Source organism: Anomalospiza imberbis, chromosome 6, assembly GCF_031753505.1.
Source record: "Anomalospiza imberbis isolate Cuckoo-Finch-1a 21T00152 chromosome 6, ASM3175350v1, whole genome shotgun sequence".
Classification (NCBI taxonomy): domain Eukaryota; kingdom Metazoa; phylum Chordata; class Aves; order Passeriformes; family Viduidae; genus Anomalospiza; species Anomalospiza imberbis.
The window spans coordinates 14573003-14591040 of record NC_089686.1 but is presented as its reverse complement, the minus strand read 5'-3'; the positions used below and the strand labels follow the sequence as shown (position 1 = coordinate 14591040).

The 18038-nt window shown below is 42.6% G+C and overlaps 1 protein-coding gene across 5 annotated transcripts in view; it reads left to right on the top strand.

The window, feature by feature from the left end:
- The window catches only part of TUNAR (TCL1 upstream neural differentiation-associated RNA), a 160236-nt gene that overhangs the window by 18670 nt on the left and 123528 nt on the right, over positions 1-18038 (top strand). For 2 of the 5 annotated variants that reach the window (XM_068192500.1, XM_068192499.1), the window contains exon 1: positions 4475-4571. The exons of 1 other annotated variant lie outside the window; for it this stretch is intronic. The gene's annotated coding sequence lies outside the window, so the exon portion shown is untranslated. Of the gene's footprint in view, positions 1-4474; positions 4572-18038 lie in introns of those variants that run through there. 2 more of the 5 variants (XM_068192494.1, XM_068192497.1) reach the window with 1 other exon arrangement.

Sequence of the window (18038 nt, the reverse complement as noted above, 5' to 3'; positions counted from 1 at the left end):
CTGACATCCTCTGCAGAAACCATTGTGGTCCAGCAAAGGGGTGGGGACAGAGATGTATCACTGCCCAGCTTGCTGTGTGTGTTCAGACACTGCTGCCCATCCCAGAGCTACAGCCAGAACCACTGGCCCAGCCAGGGGTGCAGGAGGATGTGGAGCTGGAGCCAAGAAGAAGGCTGTGGTCCTGCTCTGCATGGCTCCTCTGGTTTTGATAGACAGGGATCTGAGTATTAATGTTACACATAGTTGCAAAGATGAGGAAGAAAATTGACCAGAAATACCAAAAGGACCAGTATTTCATTAAGGAGGATAGATTTATTGACTGTCTAGATTGAAGCTAGTTTTGTATTCACAATTTAAAACTTTTAATTAAGGTTTACACTTACACTGTCTAGCCATTCCCAGGTTAGTTTTATGAAAACATTAACCTTGACATTTTGACAACTTTTTTCCTTTCATTTAGTGTCTCATTTAAAATTGTTTTCATTGTCTGTGGTTTAGTGATTCCCTTGGTCCGCTTACACAACCAAGCCCTTTGAAGAGTGACAGCTCAGCATACCCAGTGGCAGCTCCCAGCACAGCATTTAATTCTCAGTTCAAGCTGAGCAGTGGAGCTCTACCCCTGTGGCACTGCACCAGCATCACACCGGGTTTTGCAGGCAGAGATGTGAAGTTTGCCTCCACACCTGCACAGTGCACCTGTGAGAACAACACTGTGGTGCCTTCACAGCTTGTGGGACCAGGGGCTGGCAGAGGATGTGGGGCTTTCCCTACCTTTGTGCCTTGGCAAGAAGTTCCTGCTGTCCCTCCTGCCATCACATGCACACACAAGTCCTGTACCTCCCAGGGCAGTCCGTTTCTCTCGAAGATGCTTCAGCTTCTGCATGGGAGGCCCTGAGCAGTTCCCAATAGCTTCTCTCCTGCGCTGGGTTCAAGCAGTACAGCATGGGAAGATGCCTGACAGTGCCACATGTTGATTTGGAAAGTCCAAGTTCAGCAGTGTTGTATCAGGAAATGCCCCAAATCACCTAAGAACTTACTGCAAGACATACTTAAACCTTTCTGCCCCAGCTCTCTGAAGATATTTAGGCAGAAATGTATGGAAACTGTGTATGTTTACAGTGATGCAGGGAAGGTGCTGTGAAAGCCCTACAGGAGTGTTTCCATGGCTCACACCAATAAAGAAACCCTTAGGTGTATTTCTTCTCAGCTGCTTTTCTCTGCAGAGTTGCTGTGGTTATTAACTCATTGGAGCTCACAGGGGATGAGGCAAGACATTTGGGTGTTAATGGCAGCACTTTGATAGACAAGTAGAGAGAGAAGGAAGTTGTAACTTCTCTCCCCAGGGAGACAGGAGAACTCATCAACTCTTTAGAAAGTAATTACCTTCACCTCTGCATCCCTGCATATCTTTGTTTAAGACTGCATTGTATCGGGGAAATTCCATTCCAATCCACTGACTGCATGTGAGAAACTGGTCTTTCAATTCTACTGGAAAAAAGGAAAATGAAGGATTTTGTTTTTTGAAACAAAAGAGAAAAACTGGTAAGATGGCATAATTCAGACCAAGCTGTTATGGAAGGAAGGAAATGTTGCTGAAAGAAGTGTTGCTGAAAGAAATTGCCAGAGAACAAAAATGCCTGCAGAGAAGCAGGAATGTAAATAGTGTGGTTGTGCCCAACCTTTCCTGTAAAAGATTCCTGCATGTCCTCCTGCTTCTCTTTCAAGTACTGTCCAGCATGTTGACTGGATAAACTGAGTGCACTCTGGTTCCAGTGGTAGGAGTTCAAGATGAGATGACTGAGTTGCTTGCTTTTACCAAAGGTGACTTTCTAACTCGAGTGTGGATCAGAAACCAAACATTTTACAAAGTAGGGCTACCCAAAATGCGAGAGATTCTGCCTCATGTAAGGCCAAGGGGAAAAGAAGGCTGGGACTGCATTTTTAATACTGTGTGGGAATCCAGGTTCCCAAGACAGGCAGTGCACATCCTTGTGAGCAGGAGGAAGCAGTGAGGAGAGTGTGTGACCCTGTGTCACCATTTCCCTGCTGGAGATGGTGACAACATGTTTACAGCAGGAACACAGTCCCTGTTCCCAGGGTGGGGTGAGGCAATGGGGACCTGAGGAACCAAACAAACACCACTCGTACTCCTGAATAGCAAATACATCTCTCTGTTTGCATAAAGTGAGCATCTGAGGATTAACTGGAAAAGGATAAATGTGGGATTTTGGTACTGGAATTAGGGTTTAGAGAAATCTGATGAAGTAGTGTATAGGGCTTGACATAAAATAGGCCTGGTAATGAAACTGATAAGGGAAACACCCTTGGGAATCCTGGAATAGAGCTTCTCATTGATCTCTTCTGGCACTGAGAAAGAAAATTGCAGGTCTACAGCTTGACAAGCACTATGTGAGGAAAAAAATTAGATTGCACTCAGGTGATAATCCCAAATCAAAAGGAGTTCAGAAGAAAGAGAAGAGTCTAAGCCTTTTTGTTCGTAACTGAACTTTACAATCATTGATTTTATTCCCTGAGGACATGACTGTATTGATAATTTCAAAAATTAAATTTCAAAGGAAAAAAAAAAACAACCCAGGAGAACATATACACTGAGTTATCAATAAATTGTTTTCTTTGCCATGCAAAGGAAGGAAAAGACTGCCCAGAAACTTCTTGATTAATTCTGTAGCATCCTAAGGTAATGCTCTGTGTCAGAAATGTAAATATTTTCCTTAGAGGAAAATATTTTTTAATCACTCCTAAGATTAATCAGTGGTGCTGATTTACCACTAACAATTTCTTTATTATTTATTAACAATTTATTAATATTAGAAAAATCTAATCTATTTTCTCACATTAGCTTTCTTTACTAACTTCACCTACATTGGATTGCAAAATTTGGCCCAGCAAACCATCTTTTCAATACATTTGACCCTCACTGATAAGAACATTGATTTTCTTTTAGGGAACCTGACCTGGCATTTGAGTCTGCAGTATCTGATTCCCTTCTCTGACACAAATGTTATGTATGAATTTGGGGTCTTCATTTTTTGGGTCTCATTTTCCTTTTTGTAAAATATGACTTTTGGGAAGAGAGTTCCCCAGCTTCATCCTCCTAATAGCTGGAATTCTTTTTCTAGTTTACAGGATGGATGTGATTGTGGCAAGTTTTCTTTATCTAAATATCTCTATTAAATTAAACAGTTCCTCTCATGGCAGTTAGTTCTTGGATGCTTTACAGACTGCAATTGTCTCCTCTTTCAGTCTGTGTTTTACTGTGCAAGACAAGATTTCCAGCCTTCTGTCATGAGAAAATGCTTCTCTGATCACCTCCATAAACCCCTCCATGTCTCTCTTTTGATATGAGCTCTTGTGTGCAGTGTCCAGATGGGATTTCTCTCTGCTTTGTATAAGAAGTTCCAGTAAGAAATTTTGCAGAAGCAGAAATGCTGCTCCCTTAAAAAAAAAAAAAAAAGAAAGAAAAATAATATTTTGAGCCTGTTCAGTTATAAAAATACATAGGAAAGGGACATGTGCTTGTGGTATCCTAACACCATGTCTGTCAGTCTGTCCTTTACTCCCAACACACAAGGAAGGTCCAGCTGAACAGCCAGCATTTCTTGGGGCATAGCCTAAATAAAATACAAAATCAAACAATATGGAAAAAGAACCCAACCAAAACAAAAAACCAAAACCAAACCAAAAGTGTGTGTGAGTTGCTGTATAGCTATTATTTAATAAGAGTGTTAAGCAAGAAAACACTTGAAACCATTTTGTGGTTTGAGCATGGGACACCTTTTTTGCATTGCTCTCCCCTCTGTCCTTGTCCCCCTGTCCATGTTCTGCTCTCCTGTAGCTGCTGCCTGCAGGAACACACTCAGTAGAGGCAAAACTGGCCCACCCTAGGGCAGGAGGGAGCAGCCCTTCATGGCATCCTGGCAGTGAAAAGGGCCAACACATGAAAGCAGGTGGCTGCTGCCAAGGAGGAGCCAGGGTGAAGGTGCAGCTGGTGTGAAGTGCTGCCCTTCTGCAGGCCCAAGCAGCTGTGCTGGGGTAGTCTGCTCTGTGCAGGGGAAACCTGAGGGGATGCATCTCAAGGCAGTAGCAGGGCAGAATTTGATAGTTCTGGTCTGGAGCCAACTCCAGTTCCTAAGAGACAGGCATGACCCCCCTTGCTGCTGGTGTGATGTGGGGCTGGGATAAAGGGGAAATGTTAGGGACAGAAGTTGTCAGATGGGGGCTTTACAGATGGCTGATACTCCTGGGATTTAACTGAGGATATACAAAATGCAACAGCTGTGAGCAACTGCACTCAGTCTTTGTGCAAAACTGTTTCATTGAAAGATGCTGCCTAGTGACTGCTGCTCTGATTTACTTATTTTCTAAAGTTTATTTTGTACTTACAGTTTGTGAACTGATCTGGCTTAGACTTAAGATGTCTACAGATTGAAGCATTTCGTTGTGTCACTCCTTGTTTTTAGTGCCAAGATCATAGTCAGAAGGGAGTCACCCATGAAGATTGTGTTCATGCAGCTAAGCTAACTTTCATGGATAAAGTTCAAAAAGAAAAAGTCAGTTATACATTATGTAGTTTTGTTTATGTTTAGTTTTCTGACTTATGAGGAGGAGTCTTTGTGAAATAATAAAAAAAGAATTTTTGTTTGCTTTTTGTTATTTGTGGAAAATACTGTATAGAAATAAGGCTTTTCCTGAAGTTGTCTAGAAACAAGCTGGATCCAAACATACTTAAACTTGGAAAAAAAAGTGAGATGAATGAGGTGAGGCTCTGGTATATCTAGTCTTTTGGCTTCCTCCTAACTGTAGAGGTACACAAAGTTTCATTTTTGGGAAGATTTAAAGCAGAGCTCCAAACTGGCTGCTAGAAGTTTTAGTCTTTTTACATGCCTTTGTATATCTAATTTCTGTTAAAACACTCTTTTTTTTTTTTTTTTTTTTTTTTTTAAATCTAAGCAGTGGGTCTCCCAGGCTGGCTTTAGTACTTTGCAGGATCTTGAGCTAATAGTTTGCCAATGCCTGTGAATATCTCACTTTTTAAGAGAAGCTTATTGGGTTGGAATTTTGCTGCTTGGAAAGGAAGGCTCAGGTGCATACCAAAAGATTTCTGCCTTGTGACTGTTTCAGACTCACTGTAATCTTTCCTTGATCTATATAACTATCTCATAAAAGCAATATTGAGAATATGTGTGTCTCGAATTCCTGCATTTTTTAATATCAAAAATGAATGCATTTTGCTTGTCCCTTTTGGTCTGATCCAAAAGGTTCCCACGGGGTTTAGATCAGGCCTGGTGGTGTTTTAGAACAAACCATGTTCTGACCCATAGAGTTAATGCAATTAACCTGGGAAAGGTTTTACTCTGCTTTAGACTAGTTTAAAAATACTTACTTTTAGTAGGAAGGAAATTGGAGTTGCCTGGTTTTTTAGGAGTGCTTTATTACTGTTACCCTCATTCCTAATCAGATTGCTCTTCAGTACTTAGCTGCATCTTTGTGCTGACATTACATAAACATAAAACCCTACTTGGAAATACAGAATAGTATTTTGCTTTCTGGATCCTTCTCTAGATGAAATTCCTGGGTACCTTGCACTCCCAGGCATCTCATACCAGCAACACTGTACCACAAGATGAATGTACCTGACCCCAGGTAGAACAAAACTGCATTTTGTCCTTGAATAAAAAATGACTCCTCTGTGGCAGGAGCTTATTATATAACATATGTTTCTTGGTTCTCTTTTCATGCCATCAACTCTTTCTTATTCCACTAAAAGAATAAAGAATAAAGGTCACAAAAAATGGATACTTAACTGCAGTTGTGAATACAAACACGAACTCTATTTGTGTAACTGCCTCTTTTGCGGAAACCTCTACCCACAAAGTCAAAATTGAGGCCAAAATGTCTCAGAAAAGAGCAACTATCTTAAGTCTTGGCCCATTGTTCATCTCTTTTCCAGGCCAAGCAATTCTTTGCTACTGAATTATTTACTGAGAAGGAGAATCAGCTTTATTCATCAGAGGAGCATTAGAATCCAACAGGACTGTGAATACATATTTAAAATGTTTACTAGTGTGTTTGAGGATATTCATTTAAAGCCTTTAGAGACTGGGTTGTTCATTACAACTTCAAATAAAGTTTACCCTGTTTTTTAACTTTCCAGATGCTTGTCTTGGCTTTTTGTTCTGCCCTGAGTTCGTGGCTTTTTGTCTTGTACTGAAGGTATCAGAAGCAAGATGTTATCTGTGATATGAGATTACCTTATGCAGACATGGTGTGTGGTATTTTAGCCTTGAATTTACCCATGCTGGATGATGGAGGGCAGGGGGAATTCCATTAAATTCCACTGAGAGGGGAGGAAATTCCAGTTCTCCTTCTGTTTAAGGCTGCAATGTCATGGTTGCAGTGGCATTGGAATATTGTGCTACAATGCTTGAGAAGCATGTAATAGCACTACACTGGATGTCTTGCTCATTAATTCACTCTTGTAGATACTCTGCTCCGGGTGCAATCAGAGATTAACAGTGCTAATGCTTCCTCATAGCTATTAGCATTTCAAAATTTTACACTTCAAACAGTTCCTTCACATTTCCTCAAGATTTTCAGAGTCTTCTTTTGGATTACTTTTCAGAATGGAACACAATGAAATATTTATTAAGCTTTCTGGAGAAGCTCTGGAGGCAGGATTTATTAATAGTGAAAATTCAGTACTGATGCTGCTGTTCTCAACTGATAAGAGGTTTTATGCCTCTGTATGTTATATTTTTACTTTTTGAAAGATGACATAGCTTGCAATGGTTCACTATCAAAAACCTTTCTCTGGCTCCTGAGCTGGCAGAAGACTGAATCCTCTGTGTTTAGGGTTAACAGCCAAATCTCCTGACCTGTGCCTACAAACTGAGCTCTGCTTCTATCAGCTAAGACAAAACAATTTATGTAGTCTGCTGTTCACATATTTCTCTCAAGGCTGCTTCTGATTGTCAGATCAGACTTCTCTTTTGATGGTTTGCCTCTTAATACCAATACTTCACAGAAGTATGTCCATCCCCTCTGCCTGTGCCTCTGCCATTTAGTTCCCTATGTCCCAGTACAGTAGTCCATGATCCAGCACTTCCAGTGGTGCATGATATGCCTGAGATTAGGGGTATTACAATTTTGCTGGGGTGGAAATAGATGGTTTTTGTTATTGCTGTGATTTTGGGCAGAGCTTCTCTTCCAGGAAAACTTGATCCCTTTCAGAGCCTTTCTGAAATGCTGACCTTAATTTTACATTCTTACCATTCATTTGAAGCACCTGTGACTAAAGGGACACTTTTAGAGATTAAGTGGTGCAAAGCTTACCTTTCCTGGTGGTCAAAAACTCTTAAGTGTCATCTTAAAGACTCCAGACTGTGGGGCTCAGGGCTCACAATGATGTGGCAGGGATTAAGGCATTTGTGTGAAACATTCTCTGTATAAAAGGATAACACAGTCCTCAAACATATTGATGTTAAATCCTTTGTTTTACATTGGCAATCCTAACTATATAATTGCATTTCAGTACAAATTGCTTGTTGCCTTTAAATACAGTAAGTAAATCCCACATAAAACTCACTGTTCTGAATGTAAAGCATTTTGAGTCAGTGTTTCTGAAACAGCAACTCCCAGTGCTCCATCAGCAGTGTGATCTGAGCAGGCTTCATCTTCCTATAACCTGCAGAGGATGAGAGTGGGCAGAGACCTGATCCTTCTCAAATCCACCTGTCTCATCTGGAAGAGAAGAAAACAGCATTATGTCTAATAATATTACAGGGGTAAAAACCAAAGCCTGGTCTTCCCTTCTGATTTCTTTTCCCACAAATAACAATAGTTGTCTTCTTGTCCCCAGATTGCCTTCAAAATACACTTTCTTCTAGAGAGAGGCACAAAACCCTTTTAGATAGCAATGCCAACAAACCATATGCTGCCTGGTTTTCATTAAAGATGCACTCTGATGAAACCCCTCACCTTAAACTAAACCTTTTCTGTCCTGGGTGGGCTGGAAGTCTGCACTTGATGATTGCAGTGGGCAAAACACAACCCACTGTGACGTGACCAGAGTTCTAGCACATACAATCACCACACCTCATTGTCTAGTTTGTGATGGGAAATTACTTGCTGAAAGGAAATGTTCTGTTGTGCCCCAAAATGAATGATGAGTTATGGGCAAACGTATAGAAAATTTCTTTGAGAAAGATCTTGTTAGAGTAGCTGAACTGTCAGTAAGTAGAATGATGGTGGGGTTTGTTATCTATATGGACTACTTTTATTCCAGCTCCTTGTTCTGTCTTGATGTTTGCTACCTGTCTAACGTTAAATTATTTTATCTGAGAACAATAGGATTAGTTGAAATCCAGAGGTCTCTGTGCTCCTCCTCTGCTGTGGAGAGGGGATAAGATATCCCTCAGTAATTACCATTGAAATTGCAAAAGACCAAAGCCTTTACCTCTCGATAATGTCCACATCTGTTTTGATTTATTTTTCTCACTCTGTCTAGATTTAATTAGAATTTTAAAGAAAATACAGCTTTATGGCTGTAATAATCATCCAGGAATAATTTCTAAACCTTGCCATGAGTTTTGCTGCTCCTTATTGAGGAGCACTGCCGCAGTAAGCTTCCTCTTCCTTGGGCAAACAATTATCTCTCAGAATGTTCTCACGCCGAGTGTGAGCAGCAGCCAGAAGAGAGCTGCGTTGAGCGCATAGCGACGAGAAATCCCCCGCCTCTGCAGGCTGCTGAGAGCCCGGGGGCCGCGCTCATTGCCGGTTCTGACGGGCGCTGCGAGCCCAGCGGGCCCGGCCGCCCACGCCGGAGCTGCGGCCGGAGCGGAGCGGAGCGCTCAGGGAGAGGAGCGGAGTGCCCAGGGAGCGGAGCGCTCAGGGAGCGGAGCGGAGTGCCCAGGGAGCGGAGCGCTCAGGGAGAGGAGCGGAGAGGAGCGCTCAGGGAGAGGAGAGGAGCGGAGCGGAGCGGAGCGCTCAGGGAGCGGAGCGGAGTGCCCAGGGAGCGGAGCGCTCAGGGAGAGGAGCGCTCAGGGAGCGGAGCGGAGCGGAGTGCCCAGGGAGCGGAGCGCTCAGGGAGAGGAGCGCTCAGGGAGCGGAGCGGAGCGGAGCGGAGTGCCCAGGGAGCGGAGCGCTCAGGGAGAGGAGCGCTCAGGGAGAGGAGCGCTCAGGGAGAGGAGCGGAGCGGAGCGGAGCGCTCAGGGAGCGGAGTGGAGTGCCCAGGGAGCGGAGCGCTCAGGGAGAGGAGCGCTCAGGGAGCGGAGCGGAGAGGAGCGCTCAGGGAGAGGAGCGCTCAGGGAGCGGAGCGGAGCGGAGTGCCCAGGGAGCGGAGCGCTCAGGGAGAGGAGCGCTCAGGGAGAGGAGCGGAGAGGAGAGGAGCGCTCAGGGAGAGGAGCGGAGCGGAGCGCTCAGGGAGAGGAGCGCTCAGGGAGAGGAGCGGAGCGGCGCGGAGCGGAGCGCTCAGGGAGAGGAGCGCTCAGGGAGAGGAGCGGAGCGGAGCGCTCAGGGAGAGGAGCGGAGAGGAGAGGAGCGCTCAGGGAGAGGAGCGCTCAGGGAGAGGAGCGGAGCGGAGCGCTCAGGGAGAGGAGCGGAGAGGAGCGCTCAGGGAGAGGAGCGGAGCGGAGCGCTCAGGGAGAGGAGCGGAGAGGAGCGCTCAGGGAGAGGAGCGGAGCGGCGCGGAGAGGAGCGCTCAGGGAGCGGAGCGCTCAGGGAGCGGGCGCTGCGCAGCTGCGCTCTCTGCGGAGCGGCGCGCTCTGCTTCTCGAGCCCACCGGAGACAAGCTATTACCATAGAAGTGACATAAGGTCTTAGATAATTGCAGACTGAAAGTAAAATTGAACTGGGCCGCTCGTGGCTGGAAATTTTAAGTGCACCCTTCTACCTCCAATTTTTAAACTTTTTTAAAAGCGTCTTTTACTTTTTTTTCCTTCCACCCATTAGCAGAATCTATGAAATGACATAAAGAACCCTTATGTTATCCAGTTGTGACTATTTTGGACATGGAACTTTTCTGTTGCCTTTCCTTTTTCCTCTGCTGGTTATTATGAAACCTGTATGCAGAGGTATTAAAATTGCTTTGAGGAGAATATGAGTGTGAATCCCTTTGAACAAAACAAAAACAAACAAACAAAAAAAAATCTAGTGCAGTCATTCCTTTTTCTCTAAGAAGAAGTAAAAGAAAGTATCTCTGGCTGAGTCCATCTCTGTCCCTGCTTGGTCTGACCATGCCTGAGGTTGGGTGGCTCAATTTAGAAAATACTTTTGGCTCTGGGTTAATATCTTTGTTTTCTGTTCCCAGGCATCTGACTGCAGTGTGGAGTAACTGAGCAAAAAGTGATATTCTACTACATTAATCTCTGTATTAATCTTCTCCCTTCTGAGTAGGGCATAAAATCCCAATGAAAGAAGGAAATATTTTAATGTGTCTCACCAAGGCATGGTATATTCTTAAGGATCCCTTTTAGTAGCCGAAAGTGTTTTATAAATTGGCAATCATCAAACAGCCTTTGTTACAAGGGAGAAACAGCTGGAGAGATAGCCATGCAAACACCACCAAATGTCTCCTTTGTTGTGGGTATCAAATTTACAGGCCAAGGTCAGGCCTTGCACACTTAGTTTGGATAAAATCCAGTTTTTCATAGAAGTCTGGGATGACCACTGTGTTCTTACACCCAGAAAATGTGCCTGGAGCAGGGCACAGGGCTTGTGCTGGATGAATTGGTGGTGGCTCAACCAATGAGCCAAAGCACTTGCCAGCAGCACTCAGGAGTGAAGTCTTTGTCTCTGCTAATAACAATGTGAGGCCTGCGTGCCTGACAGGTACATAGTACATCCAAAGGGACACAGTCTTGCATCTTCTGTCTCTGCTAGACTAGGCATATTCTGGCTAAAAACAGGCACAGGAGGGCTTTACTGCTCGCCAGATCTGTGGTCCTGCTGCTGGAGGCAACTGCCATTCCTCTTTGCCAAAGTGTCTTTGCTTGGAAGTTAATTATTGGAAATGTTTCCTCCCATTTCTGCAATTGTGGCTTTGTTCCTGAATCTGTGTCCTTGGGTGATTTAAAGACTTCCCATTTCTAGCCTTAAGACATTCATGGGCAGTTTATAACCCTTTGACTAAATCAGGTAGATGATGCAAATTCCTAAATACAAAAATGCTTTATGCTATTAACATAAAAAAATTCTATGCATTGAATAATTACATATTGAAAGTAAATACCAATTTAAGCTCAGTCTGAATGCCAGTCCATCTTGAGATATAATATAAAACTCTTCCAGAAGATTGCCTGAACTGAGTCTTTCTTTAAATGCTGTCTTTCTCAATTTCTAATGCTACTGGTTCAAAATTGCTGCTTGCTCTTGCTATCCAATTTCACAACATCAGTCTGATGCCTTTCCTGCACCTAGGGGATTGCTAGACGACTCTTTTACTTTTGGTGACTTTTCAGAACAACTAGAGAAATAACAAGCCCAAAGAAAAAAGGTAATTCTACACTTTGGTCACCTAAGGTACCTACAGTATTGCAAAGTTTAATACAAATAGATCTTCAAATCTGAAGAAGCAATGTTTGACAGGCAGGTGAGATGTTTCAAAGAAAACTGGCTCCATGTGAAGAATAAGGAATGTGTGTTCCTTTGGAACACAGTGTGGCTTGAAACATACAGCTCTCCCAAATTCTGAGTCATCCTGTGGATGTGATGATGTCCAGAGGATATTGAAACAGACAGGAAGAAGAAAAGTCAAACAATAAAGGCAGAATGAAAGAAAAATGAACACTAAGATTAATATTTCAGCAGTCTATTTAAAACCATGTTATTAAAGCGCTCGAGGCATTAAATTTGCTGGTCTGACTAGTGTGGGAAATAATTTTATTTTAAACATTGTGCAGTCTTGGGGAACTTGCAGAAGTTTTCAAAAAAGTAATGCATTATGCATCTGAATTGGACAGAAAAAAGTGTAAGTCCTACATATAATAAAAATTGATGGAAGCATAAAAATGCCTGGAATTTAAAAATAAATTATGAAGAGCATTCAAGGAGATTAAATCATGCAAACAAAGAACAGTGGAGACAAAGCAAACTTTACAAAAAAGAACAACTGGGAATTTCATCACAAGATTGCTCAAAGATGTTTAGGATAGAGTTTTCCCACTGGCTAAAGTTAATCCACAAAGTAAAAGCTAAATCATCTACTTGCAGGAAACTAGAAACAGGGCCAATGTCTGGATAATTCCAGTCCTCACTGCTACTGATAAACAGCAAGGTACATATTGTGGCTTCCAAAGAGGACTGTGGGTGCTGATGTCCTCTACACCAGACTGCCTGCTGTGGGAGAGAAGAGCCTGCTGGAGGGCTCAGCTACAGTCTGCCTCACAGCCCAGCAGAAACAGATTTCCCACTTTTCTCATTCCCAAGGTGAGAGGACATAGGAGTGGCAATTATTAAAATGCATGCTGATCCACGTTTTTCAAAATGCTTATTTATACTACAGTGGGGGTGGGAGCAGAGATCTGATATATTCATCAAACATGGGAAATAAAAGGTGTTAGAAATATCCTCCTGCAGGTGCTACAAGCTGGTTCTTAGTCCTGAACAAAAAGGAGTTTATCTCCATCTTCTTTAAGATTTGGTATTTGGGAACAGTATGATTTCACTTCTCTGGGCTCCTTTAGATGTTGTGTGATTAAGTGTATTCCATTATGGTTTATTATGTGACTCCACAGCAGAAACCCTTCATTCCTTCCCGTTTCCCCCCCTCCTTTTCTTTCCCCAAACTGCCAAGGGAAGCTGTTGCCTGGCATCTGTGTGTCTGGGCAAGCTTTCTCAAGGAGAGCTGGAAACAGAGTCATAGTCTCAGTTGTGATGTGCTATAATGAGGTGTTTTCAGGTTTTCCAATTGCCACTTCTGTTCCTTTGCTGGCCAGATGGCCCATTTGAAACCATCTCATCCGAGTTATAGCTCCTTGCTGTCAGCACTTGCTTTCTGCCTGAACTTCCAAATACAGCCCTAGAGTGATATCCAACCTTTAATTTCTGAACACAGTATAGTTATTATTCACCTTGCAGTTTGTTCTCTGATGCAGGATTTCTTTTACAGTGTCCGAGTCTTTTTTGAGCCTTCCTTAAGGAATTCTTCAAAGCATTTTTCTAATCTTTAAATTTTTTTTTAAAATTTCTTTCTTTTTCAGGGAACTTTGTTTCACAACTTTGTTAAGATTTGATTGTGCAACAAAACTTTAGCAGTCATAACCACTGTGGTACTGAAGTCTTTGTAGCTCAATTGAAATCAAGCTTGAACTGGAGACAGTTTGGGTTGAACACCCCTGTGTTCACTTCATTAATGAGTGCCCAAAGTGTCACTCTGAAAAGGACTTCCTTCAGTGCCACGGTGGACCACGTTGTCCCTTGTTTGATCAACCCACATAAAGCCAAAGGGGATTTGCAGTCATGATGGGTTGGTTTCTGGCTGGGACAGCTCTCCTCCCTGATCCCCACGATCCCTTCTGCCTCGTCCACGGGGGAGCTCCGTCCCCCCCCACATACCTGAGTCTCCTCTTGGGAGGAGATGCAATGATTGCAAGGAGAGGTGACAGTATTTCCTCACTTAAGGGCAGGGCATGGAGGTGGCATGAACCTGGGGACCAGGACAGTAGGTTAAACCCATCTCATGCTGAAGCTATGGCTTAAGTTCAATAATCAGTATTTTCCATGTGCTTAATGCCTTTTGTTAGAACAGAACACGCAAATACATTGGTATTTGGATTACTGACTTTGAGATTTTATTTCCTTTCATGAAGTGAAATTCTTCATTTCATGCAAAGAAAGGAAATCTTGCAATTTCAATGAGTATTGATTTGGCAAGGTTTGGTCCATTTAATTGCAAAAAAAAAACCACCCCACTGCCCAAAGATTGCTCCCTCCACAGCTTTCTGCTCAGCACCACCCATGTGCTAGGCACCTCAGCAAAAAGCTGCTTTTACTGCTCTGTTTAGGGTTAGGCTTGAAAAAGCCACAAAGCCCAGGGCTCCAGGACACTGCAATTACAAAAGGCATGCCAAGGGAAAATGGCACTGCCCCAATATTGCTCTCTCCACAGCTTTCTGCTTGGCACCACCCATGTGTTTGGCACCTCAGCAAAAAGCTGCAGTGCTCTTACATCTCCCTTTCATGTCTTTAGCCATCTTTTTTGTCTAACTTGTGCTATTTTCTTTAATGATCCAAAGACTTGGGACAATGTGTATGTCTGGGCCACACCAGCATGTGGCTTTTGACTATTCCTCTGATGTACAGTTACCTGCAGAAACTGCAGCAAGGATTATGACTTCTGAGAACTGTAGAGTGTGAGAGGTTAGAGATAATCTTGGCACTTGCAAAGAAATCTACATTGCAGTTCAAACTGAGCCAAGAATCCCCTTTTGCCAGCCCTTATGCAACCTCTGTTTTCACCTGAAAAGCTCCAGATCTAAAAATATCAGAGAGGAGAATGTCAGTGTGGGATTACATAGTGACTTTAATGTTAAAAATATATCCAGGGTGATTTTGAGCATTTCTGAAAGTGCCTGACATGTACCATCTTAAATGCCTGTTTACCCTTTTGGAAGTTGGAATTTCGCCTGTGGTAGATCACTGGGGCCTGGGTTAAAGCTTAAACAGGAAAGACATCAAACAGTGAAAATGCCAAAGCAGGTTTGCTGAGTAGAAAGTTGTTATCTCTGCATATATGGGTTGTAAGGTTTTACACAGCCACTAGAAGATGGTCCATCTCAAATGCTTATCAATATGTCTTTTTGATCCACATACATAAATGCCCATGGGTTTAGTATTTGGGACCTGCATCTCTAACCCTACTCTGGGAGGTTTATTTTGTGACACTGAATATTTTCTGTACTATTTATGTTCACTTCAATATTTCAGGGCAGAAAATCATCCAGGATACTTTTTCCCTAGTTTATGAACTTTTTTGCCTTCAGGCATTGATAATTTATAAAAGGAGGTTTGAGTGGAACTTGTGAAAAAATGGCAAATGTTTTGCCAGAGATTGCAGGGCTAGACTGTTCCAATTCCCAGAAACAATTTGTTACAGGGAACAAGTGCACATCATGTATGTTTACAGTAGCATAAAATCTAAAAAAAATGCACTGAAATTAGATAACATAAAAGTGATGAAAAGGTCTTCATTCCTAAAATTCTACAAATATAACTGCTGTTTATATTGTGGTTATGTATTTTAGCAAATAAGAAAAAGCTTTTGGAATATTTGGATCATGAAAGAGGAAAAAAATACTAGGTAACTATAACTTCATGTATCAAGAAATGCTTATGCTTTTAAAAGACCTTGAGAGCTATTGTTGATTATGAAAACATCAGTTGCTGTCCAGAAGAACAATATTGGAAACACTGATTCAGTAAAATGTGCAACATAAACCCCTCAGAGTAATAAACAATGTAATAAAAACTGCCAGTGCCATAATTGTTTAAAAGGTGCCTTCAAACCTGAAGCTGTGACCATACAGTTAGAAAAATGACTGAAGATGAGAGAAATTTATGCTGGTTCCTCTCCTTGGCTGTGGATTTTCCATGTGACCAATGGTCTGTCCCTGTGAATGCTGGCTCAGAGTTCCAGCTGAACTGCTGCTTCCTGAGGTTACCATCTGTCAACCAAGTGTGTGCAGGCTTTTTATTTCACACTTGCACGAGGTTAATAGTATCAGCTTCAATTAAAAAGATCAGACCTTATGTATTTTTTTTATTTTGCATGCGAGTGCATGCAGCTTCACTGGCAAACAGGACTTTGTCAAGTAGTGACAGCTTGACTGGGTCCCAAAATGGGGATAATATTCCTTTCTCTCTTTGTACTGAAGATAGCAGCCACATCATACCGGAGACAAGTGTTTTTGGGTGGTTCTGGATAAAGGTTTATTTTCCTACTGAAGTAGTACTTAGTCATGCAAGATATTTTCTAGCTTGAGTTCAGCTTGCCATTAGTCACTGCTCCATGCAGTTCACTGGGTTTGTGCCTGTGGCCACATCTCCCTGAGCAGAGGCAAAACGCGCCGTGGCGGTGGCAGGCGAAACTCTCCCTCAGCTCTGCCTTTGCAGGGTGCTCCCACTGAATGCCCAGCCCTGGCTCTCTGCTGGTTCTACTGCACATGAGACAGGGCCACAGTTGTTAGAAAGTTATTGAAGAGGAATACTGTGAAGGGGATACTCAGGTTTAAATTACATGTGTACCTGCAGGTGCTGCTGGGGAAAAATATTGCCACTGACAGAGATGTAGCTGGGTTTGATCACAGGAAAAAGCATTCCAACAACTCAAATGGCCTGTTCTCTTAACTTGTCACAGCTTATTCATTGACTGGCAAAGATGTGTTAAAACATTTGGTATATTCTTTCTCCAGCTGTGGATGATACCTAAAAAAAAAATGAAATCCTATTTGTCTCAGCATTTTCCCCAAAGAGTTATTGCCATTAACATTTCTGTGGCATTTGCAATAACTAAAAATAAGGTTCACTTATTTTATTCACTTATGTATAACTAAAAATAAGGAGTTCACTTACATATATTATAAATTAATTTGTGGCCAGTGAGAATCAGCTCAGCAGATTCTGTTTTGCAAGAGTAATAATATGAACAGAAGTTTTTAATTTCCACTTCAGAACCTTGTGGATGTAGATAAAGGCTGTGTTGATTCTTTGAGTTTTTTTGTGTATTTCTGACTCATTGTCACTTCAAGCTGTCTGACAGAAATGCAAATCTTGGCACCTGTTAAACATAAGAAGTAGCAAACTGGATTTCCATCAAAATAAACAGTCCAATGACTTCTCCTGATAACCTCTGCTGAGACAGACGTGGCAATGTTAAGAAGACTTCCACCAGTTGTACAAGCATCCCATGAGAGGGAGAGAGCTCAGGCAAAGTTACTGACCTCAGCAACAACAGATTTATTTGGCTCTTGCCTTATCATATATGAGAGTGAAGTAGGAGGTTGCTTTAGGCTTTCCTAGTAGGAGGATGCTTTTTGAGAGCCTGTACACGAGACACCTTCCAGCTCCTTACTCTGATGTGAGAGTTTTGCTGGTGATCTTCACTGCAGAGACTGGGTTTGTCACTCCCTCCCTCCATTTGAAAAGCATGCTGTAGGCTGTCTCCTTTTCACATGGGTGGAGGAAGGGTATGAAAGCAACTAGTACAAGGTCTCAGAGCCCTGTTCAAACCTGGTGATTCAGGCTAAAAGCAAGTGCAATATTCCCTCTGTCAGGTCTCCCCATGGAACAGGAGCCTGTGTGGGAGATGGTCTAAGGGGTGTGATGGAGAAAGGGCAAGGGAAGAGACAGGGAGTGGAAATGTGCATTTTAAGTATGCTGGTTTATTGTGCTTGAGAAGCAGCTCTGCCTGGCTGAAAGCAGTGAGCTACAGAGTGAGGAGCTGTGGACAGGTGAAGTCTAGACTAGCTGAGCTCACACGTATGAGGTCAGTTGTTATTTGAACATACAGCAGTAGCAGCCTTTATCAGGACAAAATAGTTAGAACCTGAAGGAAGTTGGAGATAGGAGGCTGTCTGCAGAGATCCTGTGTTGTGGAGGCCCTTCAGGAATTTCCTCCATACCTTAGGGCTGTACAGCTTTTGGTGCCAGAGCAGAGGCTGCTGGTGAACCAGGAATGGCTCCTGGGGCTGAAGAGGTCCCTCTCACCAGACTGGTGGCCATCCACTTCAAGCATCTCCATGCTGCAAGACTCAGAACCTAAAATTATGAGTACAGTGTTATTTTAAGAGGGGTTATGAAATGAAAATTTGAATTTGGTTGGTGGATCTCTTAACTATTGATGTGAAAGGGTTGTGAAATTAATATTATAGTTTGAGAAGGAAATATTGTATGTAATTCTGCTTATCTACACTGCTAGTGGTACTTTTTTTTTTAATAGTGATTGGCAAGTTAATTACTTGTCTTTTTAAAGTGGAGTCTCTGGATAGAGGCTTCAGCCAGTGTTTTAGAAGCAAACAAACTTC